General features: G+C 35.7%; 2 pseudogenes; both read right to left on the bottom strand.

The window, feature by feature from the left end:
- LOC105309076 overlaps positions 1–27,309 on the bottom strand; it is an 82,770-nt pseudogene that overhangs the window by 43,417 nt on the left and 12,044 nt on the right.
- Positions 12,883–13,002, bottom strand: LOC111733869 (annotated as a pseudogene).

Below are 27,309 nucleotides of genomic sequence, written 5' to 3'. Positions count from 1 at the left end.
ACAGACACAAAGAAAGAAATACAACGGTTTTTATAAGTCAAATTAACAAATATTAAATTAGGACAACATCCTATATATAAGTATAATATAAATGGCACTTTCACACATAAGGGATGGTGTATGTTTTACTTGATCTAGTAGTTGTAACAAAATGCATTGGTAATGCAATGCAGTGTAATCCATTTGGAAAGCAATTTGATAACATATACCAAGTATCTTAAAAATATTATTATACTTCATTTCATAACTATTCCTAGGATTGTTTCTGTATAAAATATATTTAAATATTGAAAAATATACATACATGAAGTTAGATGAAATCTGATTCGTAATAGTAAAATAATAGAAAAACCTAAAAATTTAAAAATGAAGAGTATTGGTGAATAAAATATGGTACGCCATGATCGACTAAATATTACAAACTCATTTAAATGATATTTGTAAAGAATGTTTAAAATATGGAAAAAACTTCTGTTATAATGTTAAGTAAAAGATAAAATCAGGATACAAAATTGTGTATAAGCTGTATAACCATATTTGTGTAAAACAAAAATTCTCTACAGAGATTGGAAGGAAGTGCAGTCAATGTTATAGCTTTACTTTGGTGGTACACTAGAATCAAGTGTCTCAATTTATTCTACTCTATGCAGTTCTGCTTCAAAAAAATTATTTTAATTAATCCTTGTCATGTTCAGCAGATTTGTGTACCACTATGCTTGGTTCTGTTATATCTATGTTTGTATGAGATAATCTTCATTTGCTTATAATTGAACTTTCGACACTTAGAAGATTTTAGGGTAATGTTGCTCTCTCTGATATTATTTATCCAAATAGAGAATACTATGCTCAGCCAGTCTTGTTTGAATAGAATCCACGGTCCATATTTGATAATGACTTTTCCAGACTTTATTATACCATGTGAATGTAATTAAATAATACTACTTAGTAATTGAGATATGTCTTTTGGGGCAATATTTTTATATTCATTTATATAACTTTAAAAAATATTTTAATTGGTATTAACTATTAACTTACCCTGGAGCTTATACTCAAATATTGATGAAACTAAGGATTTGTAACTGAATTCTATTAAATGTAAAATCTTCTATGTAATTACAATCTAAGGTTATAAGTATGGGTCCTGGATACACATTCCCATGCTAAGTAATTGGAAAAGACATTTAAATTCTCATTGCCTCTGAAAGCTTGTTTATAAAATGGAATCATATCTATCTTGTAGGATTGCTGTAGGAATTTGCTAACACGTATACAATTCTTACACTTAGAACAATTCCTGATAATAATAAATGTGCTCAGTGTTTGTTGTTACTATCATTGCCCCCATTTTTCAGATTCTTTTTGTGCTCAAACAGCTCCATAATATTTCTATGAGCTGGTGTCAGTACCTCTGTAATACTTCCAGTAAGGCTGTTTATCTTTTTATTCTGTTAGAAGTGAATTGAATAGGGATTCTTGATTGTTTCCTTTTCCCTCAGCACCTACTAGTGATATAGGCTCTTGGTCATTAGTAAGAGGTTACAAGGCCTCAGTTGAACAGTGGTTCTCAACCTGAGAGCCACAAGGCATACTGATAAACACTGAGTAATACCAGCACATTCAGTTCATGTTTCTGGAACTACATCTTGGCTAGGATTTTATCTGTTGCTATATTACTTTTTTCTATCTTAAGAATTCTAGTTTTCTCTCCCCAGTGACATAAAAATGAAGAAAATGAACCTGTTAAAGAGACTGTTCACAAGAGTAAATAAAATTATCCATAGCTGGGCTCTATCTTGTCAGAAAAAACAATTTTCCTCATCATTCTTAGAGTGAAAAGGCCTTTTCCCCATTTTCTTTCTCTCTCCAAGACAGTTATTTTTTTTCCTCCTAAGCTTTTACCATTAAGAATCCCAAGCTAGAAATCTTTGTAATCCAATTTCATTTTAGGAGCATTTAGAGCAATCTTTCTGAACTTTTCCTTTCCTCTAAACATCAGGCTCCTCCTTCTTCTGCCACTTCGCCCCTGAAGCTCCTGTAAAAGCCCTCTCAGACCAGATTACTCTTTTCCACAGCCACCACACTACTCTTTCTATACCTCCTCCTGCTGAGTATGGCCCTCACAAAGAAATGTGTTAAGGAAAATAAAATTTGTTTTCTATAAACAATTTAGTGGTTAGAGAATTAATGCCTCCTTGGGAAGTTTGCCTTGGCTGCTCAAGGTGATCCAAGAATCTGCTATTAAAGAGACAAAGACCCTGAACATATTCATTGAATCAGTCTCAACAAAAGTGTCTTGAGGTGAGAGGTTAGGGCCTTTTCAGATCTTTCCTGGGCATACGCACAGCACTGCACATGCACGTGGTTCTCTAGATCCCCATAGTTATGTCAGCTTTTCAAAACCCGCTATGGATATCTCATTCCCTAGATTTTCCTTTTAAGGTTTTGGTCAGTCTCTTGTTTGCCCCAACTGGTATCACTCTCTTAGACAGCAGCAGTGTTAACCAATATCTTTTTATTTATTGACACATGCCCTTAGATGAGCCTTTTTCCACTGAGTGAGTTCTGAGATGGATCAAATTGCAAGAAGCCTTGTAAATGGGCCTTTCCCAGGGAGCTGCCAGAGAGATAAAATAGTGGCTATTCTCTAGGGAGGGGACTTTCTGAGTTGCTGCAAAGCTTTTCTACTTCAAGTGTCTGCTAGGCTGCTGGTTTGCACAGCTATCAAGGTTGTTAAAGCTGCTGGTGGTCAATGTTACCTTGGCGACGTGGAGGAGGGGATGGGGATAGGGAAAATTTCATCATCACGAAGCTCACTGTTCTTTCCCAGATTTCACTGCTTCTCTTAACCAGATGCTCCTATGGTTATTATAGGACTTTGTTTAATTTTCAAAGTTCTTAACAAGTTGATTTTGACAATTTTGGCCAGTGTTCTTTTGGTTTGAATGGCTTTTTGATCATCCTTGTTCTATCATTCCAGAATTCCCACTCCTTGCTTTTTGATCACCTGCTGGTACCATACATTGGTCAAACATGAAAGCAAAAGACAAATAGCAAAGGTTTCGATTAATGCGGTACACAACACCAGTCTTCTGGAAGGTGGAAAAATAAAAAATGTCTGGAGGAGCAAATAGGGAATATCCACTGCACCATTTTTACAGACACTGATGTGTAAACCAGAAAGCCAATCTCACTTCATGATCGGAAATAATTTTTGCATGCACTAGAACACTTGGAATTGAAATGAGTAGGGCATCCTTTCTGTATACAGGAAGTAAAATTTTAATCAGCAGTATGCTTGGTTGGCATGAAATCAGAAAATGCAAGTAAATAATAATGTCAAATTTAGTTTGCTAACAACTTCCATGCCTGAAGTAGGAACATGCTTGGCATTAGAGCCATCTTCTCCCTGCAAAATAACTGGATGTACAGTATTATAAATGTCATTTTTAAAAATCATCCCCCTTTTCCTATACTTTCTCAGCTGAATAAACTCCATTCTTATTGACACCATTTTTTAGTGCACGTTTGTTCAGCTAGATTAATGCCTTAGTGAAATGGGCACATTTCTATCTCCTTAAGTTTGTTTTCTTTCTCTTCAAGTAATTTTTCATTCACTGGTTTTATGCTTAAATTCTCAGAAAATTATCTTATTTTCCATATTTTAAAGTTATTTGGGTAAGATAATTTCATTTTTGCTTAGGTTACTATCTAGATTGGACTGGTTATGTGAGTCCTTGTATACTCAAGAAGATCCAAAAATTTACTATGATGATGAGAATCATAAATGTGTCCATTAAACCAGACTGAAGAAAGCTGTCTGGACCAAAAGAATCCTTATTAGGATTTTCCCATAACTCAGCTAAGTTGTCTAGAAAACTAATTTTTTTTATTAAAAAATCAAAGTTATAAAATAGTTTTTATAAGTCAGCTTAGGCTAAACTTTGTTATAATAACTTTCAACGGAAAAATCTCAGTGACTTAGTACAACAAAGATTTATTTTTCATTCAGTTTACACATCTATTATGGCCCAGATGTGACTTTATTCCAGGAGCCCTGCCCAAGATATTCCTAGTCTCATGACAGATAAAAATTATATGAATAGCAAGGCACATTCTGACCATGAACTCTTCTCAGAAGTGACCCAGTTGACTTCTACTTACAAATCATATGTCTAAAACAAATCATATGGCCAAGCTTAAATCCATGGTACAGAGAAGTGTATTATCCCACTAGGAGAGGGATTCAAAGTGCACAGAACATGGTAAATATATTTGACAATCATGCAATATACTATACTCTCTTAGTCATCTACCTTGAAAACCAAAGTTATGTGTCTTTCCAAAGCATCTATGGTACGTACTACATTCTTATCAGGACTTATCAACATTGATTATTAATATAGTATATTACTTGAATGTATTATAACATTTTTGAGACAATTAAGAGCCCTGTGGAATAACTTAATGAAAAAGAGAGTTGACATAGATTTAAAGTGAATTAAGGAGTACCGCTCTTCATGCCAAGTGAAAACATGTTATTCTTCTGTTCTCTCCCTTTTAAGGAAGAGAGAGAAAATGGTTGCTAGATTACAAGCTGCACACCAAGCCTGTGTTGATTTGCTCAAGTGAAGAAAGCATGTTTCCAACAGTAATTAGATTCACCATAATTCACTGTTATTCTTCACAAATATGTTATCTTATGCTTCATCAAAACAAGGCATGATCATGAAGATATAACAGAAATAATCACCTCTGCACAACGAATTCACTCAGGCTAACTTAAGTGAAAATGGTTTATTAAAAAATATTGGGCGGTTTACAGTCTTGTGAGGCTCAGAGAAACTCTAGAGGCTCTAAACTGAGAAACACAATTGTCTTTATTGAGAAAGTGCTGCTGCACCAGCAATAATGACTAGAAACTTAACTTTACAGACACTACTACACTTTCCAACACCAATGCCATCTCTGTGACAGCAAGTCATCCTTTTTCTGAAAGATAGATGTCTCTTCTGGAAACAAAGACAAATAGAATGGAAGATCCATGCTGGTCTCATTTCCTCACACTTCTCAGTTTTGAATCAGATTCACCCATTGTCTTTCTGGACCACAAAGCTAAGGTCGCATGCCTGTTCTTAGCTGAAATGGAGGTTTGGAATATGATATTCTGGTTTTTATATTTGTGGGATATATACATATCACAGTGCAAGGATTTCCCCAAATATAGTAAAACCATTATCAGTTAAAATAATGTGCAAACAGGAATATGACATATACTGCTATACATGGAAGTAATGGACTAAATATACCAAGAGAAAACTGAAAGATAAAAATGCAAGAGGGAAGCTAATATGAAACAAAATGATCAGAACAACAAAACTTTGGAAAAGCATCAACAAAAGGAGACAAAGCCTCACCTGAAATCTTCGCTCACTGGGTGAATTAAAAATAAGATAATTAGTTGCACGTTTATAAAAGAAACCTTAAATCTATCAAATAAGAAACAAATGCAGACTTGGTTAGGAAATGCTTTATTCGAAAGGATCATTGCAAAGAGATTGCTACAATAAGGAGAATGTCGTGACCATAAAATCTGCAAGATTCTCAAGAATTAGACAAAAGAAATTTTTCCTTTATAAAGAGAAGTAAACAAATTAAGTATTGGGAAGAGGGATGAAAAAGTGGAAATCAAGTAGTAGGTCAATGAATGTTTTATCCTGAATCCATTTTATTCTCAGGAGAGGCTGTTAAGGAGGAGCTGTAGGTTAGCTCAGGCTAAGGGTGGGTCAAAGTTCACAGATGTAGGAGAAAGAGAAAATTTTAACCAATGTTTGGTCACCAAGCATTTTGTTTTGATTGATCAGGGGAGACAAGCAATTCTGCTAATCATTTATAAGACAAAGAATGGGAATTTGGAGGGTCTGTGTCTGGTCTTGTCAGAAGTAAACAGGGGGAGCATTTGTGAGTCTTACCCAAGTCATATTGAAAAGGTGGTTCTTTGCAGTAAGCCCTTGTCTGGGACACAAAATGGTGGGGATGATTCCCTTAATCTTCACTGTTTTTCAGGAGCACAGAACTCAGCTATAATTCAACATTGTCAAATCCCTTGCCCTGGCCAACAGAGCATAGAGACTATTCCACCTCTGCTTTATAGGCCTAGAGATTTACTCTCTAGAAAAGACAGGCCAGAGAGGACACGTATTTGAGGGCACAGACATATCTGAGGATAGGAGTGAAAATAGGGGAATTAAGTGAGATCTGTTGATAGAATGGTGAGAACACACCCTTCCTCACAAGCTCCCTTCTTTATATAATCTGAGAAACTATAAAATAGGTCTTTACTGGCCCAGGAGCAAAAGCCTGTAAATATTGCCATTTATGGAGGGTGAGGGGAAGGAAGGAAGGAGGGCTAGAGAGAGAGATATAGAAGACACTGGTTAATACAGGGAGAAGAAAATAATAATAATAGCAATAATATAAATTTTTTTAGAAACATAAGGAAATATTAAATTTATTAAAGAAGTGATGAATACCATTAATTTAAGAAAACACATTTAGAAACCAAGAAAATAAATTGGAAATGGAATCAAAATGTCAGTTAAAAGGTTAGCAGATAATATCAAGGAAGTATTATACAAAATGGAAGAAAAAGATAAAGAGTTGCAAAATAGAATGAAGAAAATTTAGAAAATTGGAGGATAAATCTTGAATGACTAAAATCTGAATAGTAAATGTTTCAGAAAGAAAGAAATGGAGAAAAAATTGCAGGAAATTATGTATAAAAAAAATCCTCCAAGAAAACTGCAGAAGTAGAAGACATGAATTCTGTGAATTGAAAGTGTCCACTCAGTGACAAGAAAACCAAAGCAAACACACAATTATAAAACACCTGTGATAAAGAGAAAGTCTAAAGATATAACAGGAAGGTAGGATTCCAAGGATCAAGGATCAGAATGTCATTCCCTGCTCACCGGCAACACTGGAATCTAGAAGATAGAGAAGAAATACCTGTAATACTTTTAAGGACACATTATTTCCAACCTAAAATATTGTTTATACCCAACCAAATTATCAAATGTGAGAATAGAATAAAGGCATTTTAGAATGTAAATGTTCATTCTCTAATGGATAAGGGAAGTAACTGGAGAAAGTGTTGTGCCAAAAGTTAAAAAAATAATAAAAGAGATAAAAAATGAAAACATTGAAGAGGTTCAGATCAGACCTTCCCAAGATGTGCCACTTTGGCATGTGATTTATTTTGAGTTGAAGGCCATCAGGACCCTGCAGGCTCATGAGAAACTTTTACCTCTCCTTTAAAGATTTTAAAATAGGAGACTCACACATAATAAAAGTTATCACCAGAAATATCATTTTATCACCTATCTATAAGGCAGAGCAAACTTCCAATTACTGAACATCTGCTCTTACCCTGCAAATGACTTTCCTCCTCTCTGAAGCCCCAAGGTGCTTTACCTTTCTGTCTCTGAACTTCTCATGTATGTGAGGTCTCTGACTCTCTCGTGTATGTGGAGTTCCCATACATAGGATGTAATTAAATTTTGTTACTTTCTCCTGTTAATTGTCTTATGCAGATTTAATTATTAAACCAACCAAAAGATCTTTGAAGGGTAGAGAAGAATTTCTTCTTCCCACACAAAATGAGATGTAGAAAATAGGGATATGATCCAGACGCGTGATTAGTGGATTTCTGAGGCTGATGCTGAAAGAAAGTCCAGAAAACAGTAAAGAAACAAAGAGGATACATAATTCTTCTGGATTGGAGAAGGAGGATAGAATGTTCAAGGAGAGACAAATCCAAGAAAATGATGAAACTGGTAGGATACCTGATTGGAGGTTTAGAGTTCTATTGAAAAGATTGGAGATGAGTTAATGATGAGATAATTAAGTAAACATGTGATTGTGTTATCATGAGACAGATCTTTTAATCAAGTTCTAAATGCTTTAGAATTTATAGAGGGGAACAATTCTTCCTGTGGAACTTTGCAAAGAAGATGCGACCATTCATTTAGTCACTTATTCAATGAATACTAGTTAGGGCTTAATACATATCGAGTATTGCTCTAGGTGCTGGGGACCCAGCAGGGAATAACACAGACAAAAATCCATCATTTGTTATGGAGCTGAAAGTTTACTCAGGGAAAGGAGAGAAAATTAACAAAATAAACAAAGTCGCGATAGATGATGTCAAATACTAAGAAGAAAAATAAAATATCATTTGGGATCAGGGAGTACCAAAAGGGTGAAGCAGGGGAGAAGAGAGTGGGACTTAATGGAACAGCCATTGGTGGATAAGAGAGTCTGCTAGGTTGAAAAGAGAACTCATTGTTTCTGAAGAAGAGGTTACCAGTTGCAGAACTATCAATTACGCCATGCTACGGATGATTCGAGCTACTTGTTCTGAGATCTGAGAAAGCCTTTTCATCATCCCAGCTAATCAATAAGCATCCACTGCAGACATTCATTTGATTGTTTCTTAGAAACAGGCCTTTTTTGTTCATTCTCAGACACTGGAATTCTTTTGCTTGAAGCATTACCTTGAATTGGTCATAGTTTTGTATAAAGATTTTTCAAATGAACTTTGAGGTCAACAGACATGAATTTAACATTCTAGCTCTGCCTGTTACTCTCAGTGATTTTGAACAAGGGTCATGGACTGGGTTCCCCAAGTTGCAGAATCTGACATGGAGTTTGGCAGATGGGATGTTTAGTAAGGAGTACCCTGGTGATCAGCATCTGGGAAAGGATGGAGAAAGAAGGATTCAGTAGGAGAAAAAGTCAAGCTTCTGTGAAATCTCAGGGGAGAGATCCTAATCATAACTACATGGAGCTTGACCATGAGAAAACCTTTCAGAAATGTCCCGAATTAGACCAAGGTGGGTAATTTTTTGTACTCTATTTTATTTATTTCAAAAGAGATTTATCAAGTACAGAAAATCCCTTTGATTGTTTGATAGAACAACGATTATGTTAGCAAATGAATACAATTTACTGACATGAATAGAATTATTCTGTGGCATTGTCAAAACACAAAGGTAGCAAGAAAGAGGAAATGACCCTTTGTAGAAAGGAATATTTTCCACCTGGGCATTTTACACCAAGATGAGAAACTCAGTGACTGCTTACTTTTAAAAGCTACCCTGAGTGCATTCAGATATTTGAAACTATTTTTAGGCCTCATTGTCTCCTTGACAATGCATTTATATTTTGAGGTTACAGGAAAATTGGAAACTATCCTGTATAGTGGCTGCATGTTAACATAATGCTTATAAATACCCATTTATAGATAAAAACAAGGCTTTGTAATCAACATTCAGTTTTAATATGTGGCTTTGTTTTTAGAGGAGGATGTGCCATAACTACCATTAATCATTCAGTCCATCAAATTATAAAAATAAAATAATGGTTTTTATTTTTTATTCCATGACTCTTAAGATAAAATAAGATCAATATTTAAAATAAATGAAATATATTCTACAATTATTGCTCTTGCAGATACAGAAATGGAAACTCCTCACTTTATATATCAAGAATTGCCAAAATAAATTAATAAATCTATGTACTGACAAATATTACTTGATAAACTCCTACATACTCTATGCTGCTCTAAGCTTTAATATGAAATTTACCTTAAATATAACATATAGTCTCTGCCTTTATATTACTACCTAGTTATTCAAGACCCAAAGAACCTGAAAAAGGTTTGGTTAAAAAACAATATGTATCTGTGAGGATTTTGTGTTGCAAACTGAAACTGACTTTGGCTTACTTAAACAGAAAATGAATGTATGGCAAGAATATCTGTCAGCTCACAGAACTGACAGAATGTCTGGAGAACCAGGTTCAGAAAATGAAAACACACAGGGATGCTTATATAAGAACAAAATGATAAAAGCTTTTTCCACTGCAGCTGAACCCAGACCTTTGTGCCAGATGCTTCCATAGTTGTACATTTCATTGTTTCTCCCCTTCATCTTTGTGACATTCTTTCAAAATTCAGATTCCCTAACCACAGAGTTAAGCTGTGTTGGGTTTGCTTGCCAGGGATAGAGAAAGGGAGATTCTCCTATTTGGTTTTTTTAGTGGGAGTTAGGCCCTGTCTTTCACAAAGATTCCCATTACGAAGGACGCCTTCAAATTAAAGAGAATTGAGTGCTAGAAGGTCAAAAATGACAAATGTTAGCTACGATTTGAGCATTTTGAAGTATGATGGAGTCCAGTGAACAAGATGAGTAAAGATAGAGTAGACCACGGAAAGGCTTCTTGGAGAAGGAAGAAACAAGATGCACTGGGCCAGCATTAGGACCTGGGATCAATGGAGTGGGTCAAGGCTGAGGAGAGGTGAACCTTGGCAGTCTTACATGTATCAGAAGCCCTGGTTGCTGCGATTCAGGGAGGAAAAGTGATCATCTACAACTCCTGAGATGCTTTAACTAACCCCCTCCTTCTACTGCTCTGAGTAGGTACATGCCCCCAAATATGCAGCCTGGTCATAGAAACCCTGGTGTTTGTGAGCTTGATGGGACCATGGAGAGCACCTGGGCTGAAAATGTTTCTTATTTTACAGAGGACAAATCTGAGGCCTAGAGAGGTAGAGTTACTGACTCAAAACTGGTTGTCAGAATCAGAACCTGGCAACTTGTCTCCAAGGCTGGTGCTCAGTTTACTAAGTTTGTTACGTCTGTCACATCCTAGGTACATTGAAGGCCACTGCTTTGTTCATATCCTCACTTAGATGGTTGCCTTGGCCTCATAAACTGTTTGTCCCCCTTGGGTCACTCTAGCTCTCTAGTAATGTCAGATTTATTATACAAAGTAGAAGAACTAACCAGGTCTCAATCTGCAGTGATTTCCCAAATGAATGAGGTTCAGAATCCAGAGCCTAATTTCCCAGGCCCTGGCTGCCTCTTGGGCCTTATCACCTGCAACTCTCTGACTTTCACTCTGAGATTCAAGTCCTTGTCAAGCTCCTTCTACTGTTTGTAGTTGCATTTGTTTTACCCTCTCCCTGTAATCCATCCCTTTCTTTCCTGTGTATTCCTTTACATCTCAGAAATCAGTTCAACTATAAATTTACCAAAGAAGATGTTGCCAAGTATCTCAGATAAATATTAGCATGGCCTTTGCTGTGGTCCCATGACATCCTCACACACACAGTCATGGCCGTCCCAATTGATTGCATTTGTTTAAATGTGTCTCTTCTTCTCTGTGTTGGAAATATCCAGGACATATATTGTATCCTTACACTCGGGTCAGTTTTGGAAAATACCAGGCATTCAATGAGTAATTCTGAATAAGTAATTGAATCAATCTACGTTGTGTAACTTCCAAGAATTTCTTCTATAGGCCAGGAACATGGACTTGGGAAATACATTGTAAGTTTTAATATAAATTTCTCCTGAACTAGTTAAACATCATTTTCACTTTGGAGTTCTAACCCAATTGTAACATCTTTAGCTTTTACAAATCAAAGAGTAAATGTTTCCAGAAATATAACTTTGTCATGATTTTCATTTTGAGGATGGACTCAGTAGCATACATTTTAATGAAAACATAGTTCCCCAAACTGAATTACTAAAGTAAGCTATTAAGACTCAGTCATGTCATAAGAACTAGGTTTAAAATAAAAACTGTATTCCTTAAAACTAACTAGTGTAAGAATTTTTTTTTAAAATATAAATTCTAGAGACTTCAGGCACTGTTTAAATTCTAACCTATCAGTGTTCTTGTGCCAAGTTTTATATTGTAACTGTTCAAGAGAGCTGTGAATAAAAACTATGCTAATTTATTTTCTCTCTCCCTTTCTCTACTCCCTAAAACTACCTTAAACAAATAAGTAACAGATAAATAAAAAGGGAGAGGAAGAGCAAAGAGCAGTGGGAAATTACTCTGGTAATGTAAGCACCTGAGATAATTCAGCATCTTAGCCAATTATTCAGATTTCAGAACTGTATGGATCTAGAAAATAAAGATTTTACAGAAGTGCTCAGATTCTCGAAGAGTAGAACTAAACTCCCATTTTCTATTCCAGTAAGAAGTGGCACAAGCCACCCCTATCAGAATTTGGGAATATAAGACTAAGACCAGTTACAACACTAAATACCATAATAGCATGAACACCACAATGATGGGTTTATGAGAGCTCTTGAAGGACAGCTGTGTCACCCCACCACCTTTCCACGGAATGCAAATCAATAGAAAATGGCATTCGAGAATTGCATTCCAGCGAATATTAAATATCAAATGCTTCCCAATGCTGGCATTTAGTGGGCTGCATTGATTTTTCCCCTGACTCTAGTGGCATCCTGCTAATGAAGGCTGTCTCTGAGGACTTTTACTGTATATGCTAATATGCACCATGAGAAGAATGTATCCTATCAGAGCCCCTCACCCTGTGAGAGCAGTTTGTGAATAAAAACTATTTGCTCTTAGAACCGCAGCCCGTATTAAAACATCTGACTTAGAAAAGCATGACACCTGTCACAAATTTATGTCTTATCAAAGTGAGTTTGCATCTTTGGAAGTCTGCATGATGTCAAATCTATGTCCACTATAGAAACACAAACTACTGCGATAAGAGATTATGAAGGATAATCCTCAACAGTTTGAAAAGTATAGTGTCTGGAGCTGATTCTCAGGTTTGGCTGCACCTTGGGATTGCCCAGGGAGTTTATAAAACAGTCGTCGACTGGACCCAAGCCTTGGGGTTCTGATGTAATGCTGTGGGCAATGGCCTTAGCATCCAGATTTTTAACTGCCTTCCAAGCGATTCTATTTTTTTTTTTTTAGACGAGGCAACCCTTGGTTGACCTCATAGATTGCAAGGACTTTGTCAGTTTACAGTCCCTTATTTTTTTATTTTTTTTACAACTGCAGCACCCTGGTCTTCCTCGGTGGTCTCCCATCCAAGTACTAACCAGGCCCAGCCCTGCTTAGCTTCCGAGATCAGACGGGATCGGGCTTGTTCAGGTTGACATGGCCATAGACCCAAATGATTCTAATGGGCAATCAAGGCTGAACACTACTGAACTAAAGATATGTGCTGTAGTTCAAGTTTAGAAAAGGCATTCTTCTATTGAGTTAGTCACTGATTATGACTATACTTGTTTATGCCCTGGCTCACTCAGTCACATTCACATGCTTCTAGTAGTGTGTGTGTGTGTGTGTGTGTGTGTGTTGGCTAGGGATGAGCATTACCATAATTTGGAAAGGAGATAGTCACTTAGAGTATTTTGCTTTGTTCATACTTAATTTGCTAATATTTTTCTGGAAACCTAAAATGACAGAATTTTTCAGAAAATATTGGCAATAGATGGTTATCTCTTTAGACTCTTTATTGATAATAAAACCAGAATTGATTGTCAGGTTCAACAGTGAGTAGGCTCATTATTTAAAATAAATGTTTGGGGGTAGCATGAAGGGCTTGGTCTACTTGCTGGAATTCACAGAGGAAGATGGCCTACAAGGATGGAGAGACCCTTCCGCCTGTCTCTAATACTGTCTGGCCAGAATCAAAATATATATGCTGACACAAATGAAGCTGAAAGAGAGAGTCACAACTGAATCAAATGATTGTTGCAAAACCAAATGGATTGGGGTAGGGTCCAGCAGGGGAAGGAATGCAGCAGTGTAGCAACACTGTGCTGCAGAGACACGCCATACTGCTTGGGACATTGTAAGCCATGGGTGACGGATGGGAGTGGGGGAGAGGGTCCTCCAGGGGTTCTCCTCAGGCCTCCTCGAGCAAGTGCATGACCCTTCTGGAAGCTCATAACTTGCTCGTTCTAACTCCTTTCCCCAGTCTTCTCTCATTCAGTGATTGACTTTCTGTGCTTCCACTTGCCCCAGTCTTCCAGGCTATCACCTCTGCCTAAGGAAATCAACTTGGCCTCTTAAGACTAACAAATGTAGCATTTGGGTTTTAATGAATGTAAATGGAATTTTTATCTGCCCAGTTACTGCTGGTTCTGCCCAGAAGGGTTGTGGTGAAGGGTTTCCTTCAGTCCCAAGAATGGGGTTTAGAACAGTGAAAGGTTTCTACCCTGTTTCTTTTTTCTTAGAATATGTCTAAAATTATTCATATCTCAACTTGTGGGAGACAATTTCCTTTCAAATATTCCCAGCTGAGCCACAAAAGAAATTCCTCTTCCTTAAATACTTTGACTTTGACCTAGATTTCTAACTAAATAGTATCTAAGAGAGTTTTTCCCCTTTCCCTGACCTGGTTATAAGCTTTCTTGTATTAACTATTAATGAAGGGCATCATGTCCAGATTGCTTCACTCTGATCCCTAAATTCAACATGTCTAAGAGAAGCAGAGGAAACTTGTTCACCTTACCATACTACACTATCCACATAGCTCATTACTTCTTATCACAGATATTTACTTAAAAGTATAGGGTTCAGGAAGAATATGACAGATGATAATAAAGGACGACTATCTACTACTCAAAAGAAATATTATCTACCCAATGAATCTAAGTGAAAAAGAACAAAGACTCACAATTTTAACAGGAGTAATAGGTCCCACAACTACTTCTCTACTTATGTTTTTGTAGCTAATAATGATGAAAAATCTCTCTTGGTACTCTTTTGTAGGAAATAAAAAGCCAATAATTAATCTGTCATCATACACACAGATGCAATAATGGGATGATCACTTAGCATAGGGTCCTGTGTAAAGTAGGCATTCAAGAAATACTTATTGAGTATATGAAAATCAGAATATTTTGCTAGAGTAATTATTACTTTAGTTGTATTCACAGTCCTGAAAGTACTACATGCAGTAAGTAAAATCGGCTACTGAACATGTTGACAAGTTGAAGACATTTGGGATCCACCTTCGTTTGATTAAATCACAAAATGAATTGCTTGGAATCTTATATATGCATAAAATGTGAAAAGCGGAGAAAATACTGCATGTATTCAAACTGTTCAAAGCCAAAGACATGAATAATTTTTCCCCAAATGAAAAAATTATGGGAAAGCCCATTCAGTTAAAAGAAGGCAGTTGTCATTTACTTAGCTATATTACATGTGGTATATATTAAAGCCTTCTGTATGTAAAAAGAAATCGATGTGTGACTGTTACTGATCTTCTGGGATTAGTAGATAATAAAACAATTAGAAAAGAGCGAGGCATATACCAAGCCATCTATATCTATGTGACCAAGAAGCCTGAATTTGCAATTCAGTCTTAAGGGGAAAATGGGCTTGCCTGAGATTATCCCTTCTCAAAATGACTCAGAGAACAGATAGTTTTGTATTGAACATCTGTTGCTACAACCTCTGCTTTATACGTTATTTGCAACACATAGCCAGATACAAACATTTTTGAAAATGTGTTTGAATTTACCTCTGTTAAAGTTAAAGAAGTTGCCAAAAGGAAATAGAACTGATTTGTGATTGCTGTAACTCATCATAATAACATAAGCCATATACCCCAACACATACATAATTTAGGCCAAAATATTGGTAAAAATTATTAAAGATGCTGTCATAGTCCTTTATGGCTGCTATAACAAAACTATCATTGATTGGGTGGCTTACAAAAAACAGACATTTATTTCTCACAGTTCTGGACACTAGAAAGTCCCAAGATCAACACACTGGCAGATTTGGTGTCTAGTGAGGGCCTGCTTCCTCGTTCATAGCTGTCTTCTCACTCTACCATCACATGTTGAAAGGAGTAAAGGAGCTTTGTGTGGTCTTTTTTATAAAGACTCTAATCCACCCTCATGACTGAATCACCTCTCAATGGTCCCACCTCCAAATACCATCACAATGGGCTTTGGGATTTAACACATGAATTTTAGGCAGTCATAAACATTTTGTCTATAGCAGATGTCCTGACATAGACTGTTGGCCATTAAGAATTACTAGTTTCTCATTTTATGTTCTGCTCTAGGAGTCAATTTCAATAAATGCCATTGGATCTCAAACTGGCCTCAATCATATTTGTCCAGCCTCAGCTGAAAAGTTACATCATAAAAAAAGATAATTTTCAGAAAGTAAGGCTTAATTTATCTTCTTTACTCAATTATATCACAAGAATTAAATCTTCTTTAGAAACCATAAATCTAGATAAGGTGGTGCCTGATACAATTTTGGGTTGTTAGTGGAGAGTAAGATGCAGGGAACATGTGAAGAAAGGAGTATGTTTGGCACCTGGTCACGCTCAGAGTGATGTTACCTAGGGGTATTATGAATATGCCAAACATAAATGAAAAGGTAAAGTATATGTGGAGAAAAGTTAGTATCAAATCCAGAAAATTTGGGAGAATATATATCAGGAGACACAGTAAGACAAAAAATGATAATAAAATGAAAAAAAATGAGTTTGTTACACAAAGAAAGTTAAAAAAATAGAACTAGGAGAGAGGTTGGATCAGATCAGAAAATAGTTTGTTTATTTGCTCTTTGAATTATTGCTTTGTGTCAAGATCTGTATTAGCCAACAAAGTTAATGGACAAGAGAGTTGTGGTCTTTGTCCACAAATCCTTGAGTGAGCCTTTTTTTGGGATCCTGCTTAAAGCATCTCTTAAATGCCAGGATTGGCAATGTATTAGAGTCAAAACACCTGTTTATCTTAAGACACAAAGCACCTATAGGTCACTGTGCAAGCATTTATCTAAAGGTGACTTGACAACAGTACTCCTGTTAGTGGCAACCTTTCAGGAGTCATTAAACTTCTTTCGTTGCACTCAGCTATTTATTTTTATACCTCTTGAGGACTCATCAGGTAAGAAAGTAGAAGAAAATTTGTTTTTCTCTAGTACAGTACAGTATCTACTGGAAATTCTGCTGATAAAATCCTGAGACAACCATGCAAAAAGAATCTCCTTAGTTAGAAAAAAAATATTATATCAAGTAAGAAAAAAAAGATATACTATATACATTCAAAGTTATAGTGTTCAGATCTTTCTAGAAGGTTTGATCCTCTTGTGGTCCCACTGTTGCTAACTTTAATAATTCTAGGAAGCTAGAAGGCTATTCAGAAATGTGCAGTAAAAAACAAAAAATTACATTTTAGAGACTTGCTCTTCTATTAAAATTTTTTTTTCTTGTTCTGAGACAATCAGAATAGTGTTCTGCTTGAAAATAAATTCCCATGTTTAAAAGTAATTCTTGGGAAAAAAATCAATAAATCCAGAGAATCGGTGGTGTTATCTGGGTGGTTGACCAGCCTCCCTTATGTTATCTAGACTTGCATTGCATGTGGTGATAACACCAGATGGTCTGTTTCCCATCTGTCCAGAGCCATTCACATTCTTTCCAAAGGGAAACACTTGGGGATTTCCAAGTTTGATATGCCAAAAGACAAAAATGTGAAAAGCAAGTTGAAAATAGGAAGAATGAAAAGTTCCCTGAGGGTGCGTGTTTTTAAGTCATCAAAAATTAATGAGGTTTGCATTGTGATTAAATTGCTAGTATCCATTTGAGTTACCAATGAATAAATACTGACCAGTTGTCATCCTTTTCATTGTGTGCTCTTTGGTTAAATAGTGAGTGTCCATCTCAATCTTTAGAATGGTGTTTCACTCAGCTGCACTCACTGAAATTGCTCAAATTGTAGCCTCAGTCACTGCTAGCTTCTGATCCTGATTACACCTTGACAAGGCTGGTGACATATTAGCCTCATACTCAGATCTGTCAAATAGATTACCTTTTCAATCCTTGTATCTGATGTGCCAAGAATGCCCCAAGCTGCAGGCTTTCTATGTTTACACTTCCACACACCGGGTGGTTTCTGCTCTGGTTTCCTATTTCGCATGTTTATTTTTTTGGTGTTTTTTTTTTTTTTTTTAAATAAGGCTAGTTTGCCTTTCTTCAGGTAAGCCCTAATGGACCTTAACTGTAATCCTTCGCAGATAGTTGTTTGGCCCTACTCCTCTTCATGACCTGCCAGCTCTCAGTTATTAGGGAACGGATGATCAGATCATTCTGGATTCTTAAGGTCTTCTGCAATGTCCCAAGGGACAACAGCTTATAGACCTCCTCCAGCAGCCTCTCAATGGGCAGATCTGAAGAAGCACTGATGGAGAAGCACTTCACAAGATATCCAAATAAAAGGACACCCCCTTTATAGTCTGACCCTCTGTCTATGAAGCGCACCAGGGCAGTATACAGGATAGAGGAGCTTCTCCATTGCACGCACTATACTTCATTCCCATGTTACCTAATTTTTCAAGGCCTCTGCTTCTCCACTTGTAAAATGGAGATAATACACCTATATATGGGATTGGATGAAGAATAAATTACCTAATACATTTTAATACTTAAAACTGGTCTGGCACAAAGAAAGAGCTAAACTATTCTTCTTATTATTATCATCATTAGTTCTATAATTAAAAGATTAAAATACATAAAGATATTAACATGGATTAACTATGGATAAGAGAGTGGTGGGTTTATAGATACATCCTTTAAATTTACTTTTACTTTTCTAGCTTAACTAAGTTCCCTAATAACATTATTTATATAATCAATAAAAATCAATAAGTTATTTTTTAAGATACCAACAGTTCTGAGAAGTAACTCACCAAAAGGTGAGCTCGTCTTGGACCCAAAGAGAGTTGGAACTATAATAACACCTAAAAGAGTCTGAATGATTGTTTTAAAAGTATTTAATATTTGAATAATTTCCACACTGTGAAATCTGCAGAACACTACCAAGAAAGAAAAATAAAAGTGTGCGTGTGTATGGCGGGAGGGGCGGGGCGGATAAAAAAATCACAAATTCCAAAGACAGACACCATTCTATTTTTGTTATAATTCCAGGAGGCTCCTGTGAATCATACCCACCTTGCTTAAGTGTGGCGGGGACTTGATGGAGACGGTGCTGCCACCTCAGGACTTTTCCAGAGTTTTCTCATGCAAGATTTTACCAGCAACACTTGTGGTAGAGTCTTCAGGCCAAAGACGGGTATTCTTTCATGCTACCCCTTTCTCAGACTTTTTTTTTTCCAATCATCTTTTCCTAATATCTCTATCTCCCTCCCCTCTCCTCTCTCTCTCTCTCTCTCTCTCTCTCTTTATTTTCTTCCAATCAAGGCTAAAGGAATAAGAACCAATTATGAAGTAACTAAACCTTCTCTTCTGGAAATTATTTAAATTTGAAAAGTGTTAATACAACACAGTATATAGAGGTGTGTGTGCACAGATACGTGTGTGTTAATTCACCTCAGGGAATTTTAGAGAAGCTACTGTTTTTTGGTTGGAAAGAATCGGAAAAATGTTCAGAAGATTGTGCTATTCAAGTACATTTTTCCAGTTTGGATACTTTAAAAAGATCATCCACTATTGTAGTGAATTTTAATCTTGCCCTCGAAGTGTTAGATTTTACTTTTTAAAAAATATTGGGAGAAGGGGTTAAGTTGTTGCAGATAAGATCAGAGGATCACTATATATGCTATACTATATTTTATATATTATTTAATAAACATAATTAGTATACATAATTTATACACTAATATGCTATACTTCTAATGAACCTCTAGAATAATGTCCTGCTCACTCTGAAGCCAGAGTCATAGTCTCTCATTACCAACAATAAAATATGTGTAATAAGAATTCATAATAATAAAGAGGAAGAAGGGAAAATACATTAGCACTGGCTGTTTTAAAAAGCAGAAAAGGCATTTGATCAGATGATTGATTCTCATCTGTCATAAAAGGCTTTCTTATAAAGAAAAAAAATCTCGCTATATTTCTAATAGCAAAATGGCCGATTCTCATTTTCTGCCTAATGAATTATTTACATACTCCACCGAAGGCCATTTATACTCAATCTACACTTAGGCAACGTTCCAGATGATGGCCTACTCATTTATAAGAGAATCTACTCAGTATTCAGTATAGTCTCTTCATTTACTCTGTGAAAATGTTGGTGTGCTCCACCTCAGTGATTAATGAAGAAGACCCATGTTAAGATACATCTGCTCTTCTATGATCACAGAGCAACGGGTGAAGTGATTTTTTGCAAGGATGTTATTATTCGATCAGTGGAAATTAACTGACTAGATAATTCAGGACCAAGAAAGAGCCATGGTAACCCTGAGGCATTGTAGCTTATCTAGCTTTACAGAAGGTTAAGAACTTGGAGAAAACCTAAGTAATTACTTAACATTTACTATACTTGTGTGATTGGTTGAACTCTAGCAGTGCTTGTCTGTTTTCCTTCACACAGGTTGGAACTGACCAAAGGACTCTCTAGTGGCCTCAGCGTAAACTTTTCTCATTATACCCTCATTATAATACTAAAATCTCCACCCCAGATGGGACTTATTCACCATTTTCTGTACGTGCGATTTATATATATCCATGTCTGCTTACTGCGCACGCTCACCCCAAACATATCTCAACATGCTTCGATGTAAGCAATTAGCCCTATAATACCATGTGGTCTTTTGTTCTTGGGGAGTCATTGCTTTGGGATCATCCCCAGTGCATTCTTTGCTTGCTGGCTTGCAATAAAGTTCCTACTAACATAATCAGCTTGGAGTGCTCTTTTGGCTGACACCTACCAAAGTGGCTGAACCCCGATTCTGTTAGATAACATCGTGGCCCAGTTCCTGCTCTCTGACCAGCTTCTCCAGGCGCCAGCACTCCCTGACCTAGCAGATATCCAGGAGAATTAGAAGGAGGTGGCAGACTTTAAACTAAGGATGATGCTTTAAATATCTTGGGAAACCTTCCAAGAGACAAACTGGTGATTATTTTTAGGCTTCCTTCTTTCTGAAGGCATGTGTTGACAATACCTAGGTTTTTCCCTCACAGAAAAGTCCTATTCTTGCTCCACATGATGTGCAGCAAGAAAGATTTATCTTGAAAAAGAAAAAAAAAATGAAAAAGAAATAAAAAATAAATTTAAAATATTAAAAAAAAAGAAAGATGCATCTTGAAAGTTCTGCAGGCTCCTCCAGTTCCCTGCCCTTCATTACACAGATGGACTGGGAGCCTGAAGGTAGCAGTAGTAGTGGCTCGTCCCCAGCCAGTGCAACGAGGGTAAATACAAGTGAAATGGATACCAGCTACCCCTCAAAATGCTCAAAACGCATTGTATTTCTTATGTCATGTTGCTGGCAGAGTTAATTGTCCCATTAACATATCAGCTGAAGCAACTATTTGTGATGACTTTCCTGATTTTACAGAAATATGTCACTTCCAGTTATCAATTTGATTTTAGCTTTGAAATAAAATGCATTTCCATGTGAAGATGTGATAGTGAAACTAACAGAGAAACAGGCAGCAGTATGAATGCTTTGATGGAGTAACACATTGCAACAAGGAGTTCTAGGTGTGAGTCATTAATACATGCTACAAATCAAGACAGAGAAAGGTAAAGTTGGTAACATTTTAATGTGGCTTGGAGTAGCTGCAGTCTCTATGGAATTCATCTAAAAATTTAGAATTTTGTTGTGAAAATAAAGATCTTTAAATTATTAACACGGTGGCTTTATATCACTAAATATTTTCTGAACTTTTAATAATCCAAGTGTCAAGACTGCAGCTATAAACTTGCTTTTTGTTGTCAATACATTTAAAAGTTACAAAGTTCTTATTTTGGAGCTTAATGAAATTTATACGATGTCTTTAGAGGTAAATTATTTTTCTTATGTTATTTTTAAATTATCACATTAAAATTGACTTTTTGTTGTACAATCTTATAAATTTTAACATATGTGCTTTTGTATAACTACCATCATAAACAGTCCTATCACCACAGAAAAATCCTTCATACAGCCAATTGGAGTCAAATATTCTCCTACCCAAATCCACGGTAACCATTGATCTGTTCTCTATCTCTATAGCTTTGCCTTTCTCTGAATGCCATGTTATATATATATAGTTCTATAGTTCGATATATAGTTATATATTGTATGATCATATTATATATAATATATTGTATATATTATGTATTATAAAATATATTTTTATGTTATGTAATATATGATTTTATACATACGTATATATAAAATATAGGTATATATAAAATCATATACTATATATATCTATATATAATTTTTATATATATCTATATAAAATCATATACTATATAACCTTTGAGACTGGCTTCTTTCACTCAGAACTTATCCAAGTTGTGTGCATCAATAATTCTTTCATTTTATTGCTGAATAGTAACTTGTATGGATGTACTATACTTTGTTTATTCATTCTCCTATCAACAGACATTTGAGTTATTTCCAGTATTTTTGTTATAACAGATGAAGCTGCTGCAGTAGACAAACTAATACAATAAACTAATGACTTGCACTCTTGTATAATCCACAGGCTTTGAGTGTGGGAGACACTTGTGAATATGATGAGATATCAATTCTGTGATTAGATTGTTTTATATGGCGCAGTTTTACTCTAAGAAAAGGAGATTATTCTTAGTGAATGTATTAGTCTGCTCAGGCTACATAACAGAATACCACTGACTGGGTGGCTTAAACAACAGAAATGTATTTGTCTCATAGTTCTGGAGGCTAGTAGTTTATAATCAAGGTGCCACCAGGGCTGCTTTCTATTGAGGCCTCTCTTTCTGGCTTGCAGATGATTGCCTTCTCACTGTATCCCCATATGGCCTTTTCCTTTGAGTGCATACTCTTCTGGCATCTCTTTCTCTTATAAAGACACCAGGCCTATTGGATTAAGATTCTACCCTTATGAATCATCTAACCTTAATTATCTCCTTAAAGGCCCCATCTCCAAATACAATCACATTGGGGGTTAGGGCTTTCACATGTGAATTCTGGGGGGACACATTCAGTTCATTACAGTGGATCTGGCCTCATTAGTTGCACTCTTAAAAGGGATGGGACTCTTCCTGGTAAAAGAGATTCAAAAAGTGAGAGGGATTTGATACAAGGGAGAATCTTCATTGCTGGCTCTGAAGACAGAGGGGACATACATCAAGAAATATAGGCAGCCAGGAGGAGATAAGAATGGCCACCAGCTGACAGCCAGCAAGGAAACAGAGACCCAGTCCTAAACAGCAAGAAACTGAATCCTACCACAACTTCATAAGCTTAGAAGAGGACCCTGACTGATACCTTGATCTTAGCCTTGTGTGACTCTGAGCAGAGAAGCTAGCCATGCTGTGCCTGGACTCTTGACCTATAGATAGTGAGCTAATAAATGGAAGTTGTTTTAAGCTACTAAATTTGTGGTAACTTGTTATGCGGAAATAAAAATAAAAATAATAATAAAGATTTTGGTACCTGGAAATAATCTTTGTATTTTTGCTTTGCCAATAACACACTGCCTTGATTACTGTAGTTTTATAGTAGATCATAGTAATGTGAGTCCTCCAGCTTTGTTCTTCCTTTTCAGAATTGTTTTCATATACTAGTAATTGTGCCTTCTCATATAAATTTCAGAATTACTTTTCTTAAATTTGTTACCTTAAGGCTCTACAGTGGAGGTGAGGGCCAGCAATACAATATTGAATAGCTGTGTAAAAGCATCCTCATCTCAAATGGAAATCTTTCAAAGTGTCATTCTTTAGCAGATCAAAGAAATTCCTTTCTATTCCTAGGTTGCTAACAGGGTTGTTGTTGTTTTTTTTTAATTTTATTATAAAAAGGACATTTAACATGAGATCTATCCCTTAACAAAATTTTAAATGTACAGTATATTTTCCTTTTTTATCCTACATGTATGTTAAATTTTATCAACTGTTTTCTTTCATTCAAATAATTACATATGAATTTTCAATTTTACAATAATGCAATAATTTACATTAGCTGACTTTCTAATGGTAAATTAACTTACCCTAAGTGTACTACTCTTTTTATATATTGAAGATTCCATTTAGTATTATTGTGTCAATGATTTTTGCATCTATATTCATGAGTGAAATTGACCTATATGTTGGTCTTCTTATACTTTCCTCCTCAGCTTTCTGTATCAGGGATCTGAAACTGAGCTGGGAAGTATTTCTTTTTCTTGTCTTTTGGAAAAGTGTTTGTGAGATTACAATCATTTGTTCTTGAACATTTGAGAGCACCTCATATGAAGCTATAGTTTGTTCATCATCTAGGCAGAAGCATTCCTTGCAGTTCCTAAGGGTGTGTACAGTGTGAGCACAGTGTGGGCAGCTTTAACCCTGGTTTTTGCTTATCCTGATGGGGTAGCCTTTCTAGTATCAGATTTATGAGGAGAAGTCTCCAGCCTCTGGCAGGCCTGTACTTTGCCCTTTGTATCCTAAACCAAGGTTTTGAAAACTTAAAGTCAAATTCAGCAAATATCCTCAGGGCAAAATTGGCTTCCATGCCCACATTAATTATCTGGTTCCAGCCTTCACTTAAATTTGGCCTGATAATTCTTTCTTGTTTTATAAGCTCAGCAATGTTTTTAAGAAGGTTACTTTTTATAATTTGTCTGGCAGTTTTGGTTGTTTTTGGAAAGAGGCTCAGTCTAAACACCTGGCCAGCTCTGGTATCAAAATAGAAGTTAGATTTGCACTTAGATTTCCATAAACTTTGGTCAGTTTTCCTTTCTAGAAAAGGAATTCGTTTTGAATCAAGAATTTCAGTTCCTTTCAGTTTTTCTTATATGCCCACATGGTGTTTGGTGTGGAAGGTACATTTATGAATAAGACCTTTAGAAATTTCCATTTCAACAAATGTAATAAACGTTAGGACTAACAAGAACTTCAATCCTTTCATATTACTTTTTCGAATACTTTATTTTTTAAAGCAGTTTTAGGTTTATAATAAAATTGAAAGGATGCTATATTGTGCAGAACATTTCACCAGCATTTGTTGTCATCAGTGTTCTAGATTTTTGCCATTCTAATAGGTATATGTATTAGTATCTCACTCTTGTTTTAATTTGCATTTCCCTGATGACATATGATGTGGAGCATCTTTTCATATGCTTATCTGCCATATGTACATCTTCTTTGGTGAGGTGTCTGTTAAAGTCTTTGGCTCAATTTTTAATTGGGTTATTCGTTTTCTTATGGTTGAATTCTAAGTGTTCTCTGTAATTTTGGATAACAATCTTTAATCAAATGCATGTTTTGCAAACATTTTCTCCTAGTCTACGGTTTCTCTTCTAATTCCCTTGAAATTGTCTTTTATGGAGCAGAAGTTTTTAATTTTAAGGAAGTCCAGCTTTTCAATTTCTACTACTTCTTTACTTAGGCCTCATTTGTATTTCCAGTCCTTCATTTCATTCTTTATAACTGATTTGCTTATAGATAATTCCAATGTTCCTATGCTCTAGGGTGCAAGACTCAGACTAAGATCAAAATTTAGGATTCAGAGTGATTAGACTGAATTGTTCTGTCAACACAGAAATAAACAAAGATACTTTATCTCTACAGAGAATGCAAGAGGATGAATATTCACAGCAGCATTGTGCAGAACTGTCAGGAGTGTGATAGTGTTTGGGCTACTTTGAATCTTAAGTAATGAAGGTTTAGGAGGAATGAATGTTTCCGGATGAACTCCGGCTTAAATGTGCTCTGAACACTGGTTTGTAGGAAGAAAGAGGTAAGGTGACTATAATGTACCTTTCAAGCTCCAAAACTATGGAGAAAATCCATAGAAGTGGGATTTAGGGAAAAGCCCTAAAGCACTCCTTGTAAAAAGGGTCTTTCTAAACTGAATAAGCAAAGAATTTAAAACATAAGCCCATGTGGAACTGAGCTGAGTCCCCATATGTTGGTGAATTCCTACTGACAACTGGGAGAGGGCAAATTCTTTTAAATTTTCTCAAACTTTGTACCTTCAAACAGGCCAGTTTTTATAGTTTCCTACTGCTAAAATAAACTAGTCTCTATTTGCTTGCAATAATCAGTCTTTTATAAGGTTTGCAGGCAGTGGGATGTTTATCTTTCCATCTCTTCACAGTTCATGGTTGAGCACATGCAAGTAATATAAGTATTAGTCTATAAAGATCTATCAATATATCATTTATTTTTGGCAGCTGTTTATACAAAAAAAATCAAAACTGATTAAGAATTAGTTATATATTCTTATGGGGCATTTTTCTGGCTTTGAGAAAATAAAAGCTTATATCTGTAAAGTTTAAAAGGATTTTTGTGCCTATCAATTTTATATTCAGCAAGGATTGGAAACACAGACATACGTATATCCATTTTAATAAGCTAACTAAAGTGAATACCTTAGTATTTTTAACTGGGAACTCATTTGGTAAGACTTGCTTACATTTGAGAAAATAAAAATCTAAAATTTGTAGTCTACTAACCAGAAACATAAATGAGGTAAGCCTACTCGACATCTGGAAACTTCTCACAAAGAAGATTATTTCTTGGTACTGACAAAAGGAAACATGTTCCTCAAAGCTGCTTTAGGCTTCCGCACTTACTGGGTGTAGGTAAATTGACCTAAGAAGAGGTGGAGGTCCAAGTAATAGAGATCTAAGAACTGAGTAGCTGAGAATGGTGGAGGAATATGCCTTTTTCTAGCTCTCTTGAAATGAGCAGATATTTTCCACAAGCAAATAAATAAATGTGAACTAAGACTGATTAGAGCCCACTTCCTGAGCTTTTACTCTCTATTAGGCAAATTATCTACATTAGTTCTAACCTTTACCACAACAGGAAATAAAAAAGACCACTAGTATTACTCCCATTTTACAGATAAATAAACTGAGCCACAGCACAGACAAGTTGTTCAAAGTTACATTGTTAGTAGTGGTAAAACTAGAACCTGAAATCGTTTATTTCTGACTCCAAATCTTGAATTATTTCCACTACACTCTCAGTTTAATATTCAATGTTGTGATCAAAAAAAGCACAGTTTCGTTGAAACATATTTAAAACTGCATATGAGAGTCATCCAAGTAACCCTGCTTAGTACAGTTTTACATAAACCACATTTCCAGTATTCTTTTTCTGATTTCTATACCTTTCAGTGTTGAAAGTACCATCTGAAATTAAGTGCAGTATAATCTTGTTCACATTAAATATTTAAAGTCTCAGGTCCTATTTGATGTACCTTTCACCGAATCCTTTCTTTCTTGTTCTCTTCTCAATAGCCACAGTTAGAAATAAATGCATCAAAATGCTAAAGTTGAGAAGAAATAAAAAATTTGACTGAAACTTCTCATAATAGCCATTTGATCAAAAGGTATAAATAACATATCTGATCTTTCTCTGTTCCACAGAAGGAAAAGAAATGAAATAGAAAAGTATTCAGGAAGAAAAGAGCATGGAAAAGTGAGACAAACGATATTGAGACAAAATATAATGGCTTTCCCTTTGGACCTCAATGGCATTCCTGCTGACATGAGTTGACTGCTTATTTGGAAAATCT

This window comes from Pteropus vampyrus, unplaced genomic scaffold (assembly GCF_000151845.1).
Source record: "Pteropus vampyrus isolate Shadow unplaced genomic scaffold, Pvam_2.0 Scaffold667, whole genome shotgun sequence".
Lineage (NCBI taxonomy): Eukaryota > Metazoa > Chordata > Mammalia > Chiroptera > Pteropodidae > Pteropus > Pteropus vampyrus.
This window is presented reverse-complemented; position numbering and strand designations above follow the sequence as displayed.